Source organism: Oncorhynchus keta, unplaced genomic scaffold (genome assembly GCF_023373465.1).
Source record: "Oncorhynchus keta strain PuntledgeMale-10-30-2019 unplaced genomic scaffold, Oket_V2 Un_contig_6681_pilon_pilon, whole genome shotgun sequence".
Classification (NCBI taxonomy): domain Eukaryota; kingdom Metazoa; phylum Chordata; class Actinopteri; order Salmoniformes; family Salmonidae; genus Oncorhynchus; species Oncorhynchus keta.
The window spans coordinates 2590-10000 of record NW_026289002.1 but is presented as its reverse complement, the minus strand read 5'-3'; positions in this window follow the sequence as shown (position 1 = coordinate 10000).

Sequence of the window (7411 nt, the reverse complement as noted above, 5' to 3'; positions counted from 1 at the left end):
TACACCACTTTATACTGTCAACAGGTTCATTACATTAGTAGACTGGGACTACACCACTTTATACTGTCAACAGGTTCATTACATTAGTAGACTGGGACTACACCACTTTATACTGTCAACAGGTTCATTACATTAGTAGACTGGGACTACACCACATTTATACTGGGGACTCAACAGGTTCATTACATTAGTAGACTGGGACTACACCACTTTATACTGTCAACAGGTTCATTACATTAGTAGACTGGGACTACACCACTTTATACTGTCAACAGGTTCATTACATTAGTAGACTGGGACTACACCACTTTATACTGTCAACAGGTTCATTACATTAGTAGACTGGGACTACACCACTTTATACTGTCAACAGGTTCATTACATTAGTAGACTGGGACTACACCACTTTACATTATACTGGGACTGTCAACAGGTTCATTACATTAGTAGACTGGGACTACACCACTTTATACTGTCAACAGGTTCATTACATTAGTAGACTGGGACTACACCATCAACAGGGTTCATTACATTAGTAGACACTACACCACTTTATACTGTTCATTACATTAGTAGACTGGGACTACACCACTTTATACTGTCAACAGGTTCATTACATTAGTAGACTGGGACTACACCACTTTATACTGTCAACAGGTTCATTACATTAGTAGACTGGGACTACACCACTTTATACTGTCAACAGGTTCATTACATTAGTAGACTGGGACTACACCACTTTATACTGTCAACAGGTTCATTACATTAGTAGACTGGGACTACACCACTTTATACTGTCAACAGGTTCATTACATTAGTAGACTGGGACTACACCACTTTATACTGTCAACAGGTTCATTACATTAGTAGACTGGGACTACACCACTTTATACTGTCAACAGGTTCATTACATTAGTAGACTGGGACTACACCACTTTATACTGTCAACAGGTTCATTACATTAGTAGACTGGGACTACACCACTTTATACTGTCAACAGGTTCATTACATTAGTAGACTGGGACTACACCACTTTATACTTCATTACATTAGTAGACTGGGACTACACCACTTTATACTGGTTCATTACATTAGTAGACTGGGACTACACCACTTTATACTGTCAACAGGTTCATTACATTAGTAGACTGGGACTACACCACTTTATACTGTCAACAGGTTCATTACATTAGTAGACTGGGACTACACCACTTTATACTGTCAACAGGTTCATTACATTAGTAGACTGGGACTACACCACTTTATACTGTCAACAGGTTCATTACATTAGTAGACTGGGACTACACCACTTTATACTGTCAACAGGTTCATTACATTAGTAGACTGGGACTACACCACTTTATACTGTCAACAGGTTCATTACATTAGTAGACTGGGACTACACCACTTTATAAACAGGTTCATTACATTAGTAGACTGGGACTACACCACTTTATACTGTCAACAGGTTCATTACATTAGTAGACTGGGACTACACCACTTTATACTGTCAACAGGTTCATTACATTAGTAGACTGGGACTACACCACTTTATACTGTCAACAGGTTCATTACATTAGTAGACTGGGACTACACCACTTTATACTGTCAACAGGTTCATTACATTAGTAGACTGGGACTACACCACTTTATACTGTCAACAGGTTCATTACATTAGTAGACTGGGACTACACTTTATACTGTCAACAGGTTCTTACATTATAGACTGGGACTCAACAGGTTCATTACATTAGTAGACTGGGACTACACCACTTTATACTGTCAACAGGTTCATTACATTAGTAGACTGGGACTACACCACTTTATACTGTCAACAGGTTCATTACATTAGTAGACTGGGACTACACCACTTTATACTGTCAACAGGTTCATTACATTAGTAGACTGGGACTACCACTTTATACTGTCAACAGGTTCATTACATTAGTAGACTGGGACTACACCACTTTATACTGTCAACAGGTTCATTACATTAGTAGACTGGGACTACACCACTTTATACTGTCAACAGGTTCATTACATTAGTAGACTGGGACTACACCACTTTATACTGTCAACAGGTTCATTACATTAGTAGACTGGGACTACACCACTTTATACTGTCAACAGGTTCATTACATTAGTAGACTGGGACTACACCACTTTATACTGTCAACAGGTTCATTACATTAGTAGACTGGGACTACACCACTTTATACTGTCAACAGGTTCATTACATTAGTAGACTGGGACTACACCACTTTATACTGTCAACAGGTTCATTACATTAGTAGACTGGGACTACACCACTTTATACTGTCAACAGGTTCATTACATTAGTAGACTGGGACTACACCACTTTATTATACTGTCATTACATTAGTAGACTGGGACTACACCACTTTATACTGTCAACAGGTTCATTACTTAGTAGACTGGGACTACACCACTTTATACTGTCAACAGGTTCATTACATTAGTAGACTGGGACTACACCACTTTATACTGTCAACAGGTTCATTACATTAGTAGACTGGGACTACACCACTTTATACTGTCAACAGGTTCATTACATTAGTAGACTGGGACTACACCACTTTATACTGTCAACAGGTTCATTACATTAGTAGACTGGGACTACACCACTTTATACTGTCAACAGGTTCATTACATTAGTAGACTGGGACTACACCACTTTATACTGTCAACAGGTTCATTACATTAGTAGACTGGGACTACACCACTTTATACTGTCAACAGGTTCATTACATTAGTAGACTGGGACTACACCACCATACTGTCAACAGGTTCATTACATTATACTGGGACTCAACAGGTTCATTACATTAGTAGACTGGGACTACACCACTTTATACTGTCAACAGGTTCATTACATTAGTAGACTGGGACTACACCACTTTATACTGTCAACAGGTTCATTACATTAGTAGACTGGGACTACACCACTTTATACTGTCAACAGGTTCATTACATTAGTAGACTGGGACTACACCACTTTATACTGTCAACAGGTTCATTACATTAGTAGACTGGGACTACACCACTTTATATGTGTTCATGTGTGTGTGACATTACCAGTAGACTGTGTGTGTGTCAACAGGTTCATGTGTAGACTGGAGATGGTGCTTCTACACAACAGGTTCATTACATTAGCTGTTGGGACTGTTTATACTGTCAACTGGGTTTCTGTACAGCACTTTGAGATATCAGCTGATGTACGAAGGGCTATATAAATAAATTTGATTTGATTTTGATTTGATTTATACTGTCAACAGGTTCATTACATTAGTAGACTACTGTACTTACAGTCCTCTGGTATACCCTCGACTACATTACCCACAGTCATCTCTGGTCTACCCTGAACTACTTTACCCACAGTTCTCTGGTCTACCCTGAACTACATTACCCACAGTCCTCTCTGGTCTACCCCTGAACTACATTACCCACAGTCCTATCTGGTCTACCCTGAACTAAACTACCCACAGTCCTATCTGGTCTACTCCTGAACTACATTACCCACAGTCCTCTCTGGTCTACCTCCTGAAATACTTTTACCCACAGTCCTCTCTGGTCTACACTGAACTACATTACCCACAGTCCTCTCTGGTCTACCAAATACTTTTACCCACAGTCCTGGTCTACCCTGAACTACATTACCCACAGTCCTCCTATGTGTCTGTTCTCTGATAGGCTGGTCGAGGCAGTGTGAGAGCCAGTGGAAACTTCAACGCCAACCAAGATGCAGAGACACTCTACAAGGCCATGAAGGGACTGGGTCAGTGGTGTGTGTGGTCTGCATGTGAGGCAAAGTGAGGGAGTAACCATGGCACCAAAGATTTGACTATGGTGTTTGTTGTTGCCATAGGAACCGATGAGGATTCCATCATGAAGTTGTTGACGCCTTCGTAGCAACAGCCAGAGACAGCAGATCAAAGCTGCATACAAGACCCTGCATGGCAAGGTCAGAACACAACCACAATACAACCACAACCACAATATAACCACAATACAACCACAACCACAATATAACCACAATACAACCACAACCACAATATAACCACAATACAACCACAACCACAATATAACCACAATACAACCACAATATAACCACAACCACAATATAACCACAATACAACCACAATATAACCACAACCACAATATAACCACAATACAACCACAACCACAACCACAACCACAATATAACCACAACCACAATATAACCACAATACAACCACAACCACAATATAACCACAATACAACCACAACCACAATATAACCGACAACCACAATACAACCACAACCACAATACAACCACAACCACAATACAACCACAATATAACCACAACCACAATGCAACCACAATACAACCACAACCACAATATAACCACAACCACAATATAACCACAATACAACCACAACCACAATACAACCTCACAAAATAACCACAATACAACCACAACCACAATACAACCACAAAATAACCACAATACAACCACAACCACATATAACCACAATACAACCACAACCACAATATAACCACAATACAACCACAACCACAATATAACCACAATACAACCACAACCACAATATAACCACAATACAACCACAACCACAATATAACCACAACCACAATACAAACACAACCACAATATAACCACAACCACAATATAACCACAACCACAATATAACCATAATACAACCACAACCACAATGCAACCATAATACAACCACAACCACAATATAACCACAATATAACCACAATATAACCACAATATAACCACAATACAACCACAACCACAATATAACCATAATACAACCACAAACCACAATATAACCACAATATAACCACAACCACAATATAACCACAATACAACCACAACCACAATATAACCACAATACAACCACAACCACAATATAACACAATACAACCACAAACACAATGCAAACACAACCACAATATAACCACAACCACAAATACAACCACAACCACAATATAACCACAATACAACCACAACCACAATATAACCACAATACAACCACAACCACAATACAACCACAAGAATACAATACAATACAACCACAATACAACCACAACCACAACCATAATACAACCACAACCACAATATAACCACAACCACAATATAACCATAATACAACCACAACCACAATATATACAACCACAACCACAATATAACCACAACCACAATATAACCACAGTATAAACCACCCACAATGCACACAACCACAATACAACCACAATATAACCACCACCACATACAACCACAACCACAATATAACCACAACCACAATAGCCAACCACAACCACAATATAACCACAATACAACCACAACCACAATATAACCACAATACAACCACAACCACAATGCAACCACAACCACAATACAACCACAACCACAATATAACCACAATACAACCACAGCCACAATGCAAACACAACAGCCACAATATAACTGCAACATAACAACCACAATATATACAAAACCACAATATAAATTACAACCACAACCACAATACAACCACAATACAACCACAACCACAATACAACCACAATACAAACCACAACCACAATATAACCACAATACAACCACAATACAACCGGAACACAACCATAACACAACCACAATACAACCACAACCACAATACAACCGGAACACAATGCAAACACAACCACAATACAACCACAACCACAATATAACCACAATACAACCACAATACAACCGGAACACAACCATAACACAACCACAATACAACCACAACCACAATACAACCGGAACACAACCATAACACAACCACAATACAACCACAATGCAAACACAACCACAATACAACCACAATACAACCACAATACAACCGGAACACAACCACAATACAACCACACAACCACAAATACAACCACAATACAACCACAACCACAATACAACTACAACCACAATATAATCAACCTCCAACCACAATACAACCACAAACCACAATACAACCACAGCCACAATACAACTACAACCACAATACAACCAGCCTCAACACAACCTGATACAACCGGAACACAACCATAACACAACCACTATGAAACACAACCACAATACAAAGACACAATACAACGTCACCACAACCACACGACAACCACAACCACAATACAACCACAACCACAATACAACCAATACAACCAAATACAACCACAATACAACCACAATACAACCACAATACAACCACAACCACAATACAACCACAATACAACCACAACCACAATACAACCACAACACAACCACAATACAACCACAATACAACCACAACCACAATACAACCACAATACAACCACAACCACAATACAACCACAACCACAATGCAAACACAACCACAATACAACCACAACCACAATACAACGTCAACACAACCACAACACAACCACAACCACAACACAACCACAATACAACGACAATACAACCACAATCACAATACAACCACAACCACAATACAACCACAACCACAATACAACCACAATACAACCACAACCACAATACAACCACAACCACAATACAAACACAACCACAATACAACCACAACCACAATACAACCACAACCACAATACAACCACAACCACAATACAACCACAACCACAATACAACCACAATACAACCACAATACAACCACAACCACAATACAACCACAATACAACTACAACCTCAACACAACCTAACACAACCACAACACAACCACAACACAACCACAACACAACCCTAACACAACCACAACACAACCACAATACAACCACAACCACAATGAAACACAACCACCCAATACAACCACAACCACAATACAACCACAACCACAACCACAATACAACCACAAGCCACAACCCACAACCACAATACAACCACAATACAACTACAACCTCAACACAACCCTAACACAACCACAACACAACCACAACACAACCACAACACAACCCTAACACAACCACAACACAACCACAATGCAAACCGAACACAACCATAACACAACCACTATGCAAACACAACCACAATACAACCACAATACAACGTCACCACAACCACAATACAACCACAACCACAATACAACCACAACCACAATACAACCACAATTACAACCACAATACAACAATACAACCACAATACAACCACAATACAACCACAACCACAATACAACCACAATACAACCACAACCACAATACAACCACAACACAACCAGTTAATAATGATGCAACCACAATACAACCACAACCACAATACAACCACAATACAACCACAACCACAATACAACCACAACCACAATGCAAACACAACCACAATACAACCACAACCACAATACAACGTCAACACAACCACAACCACAACCACAACACACAACCACA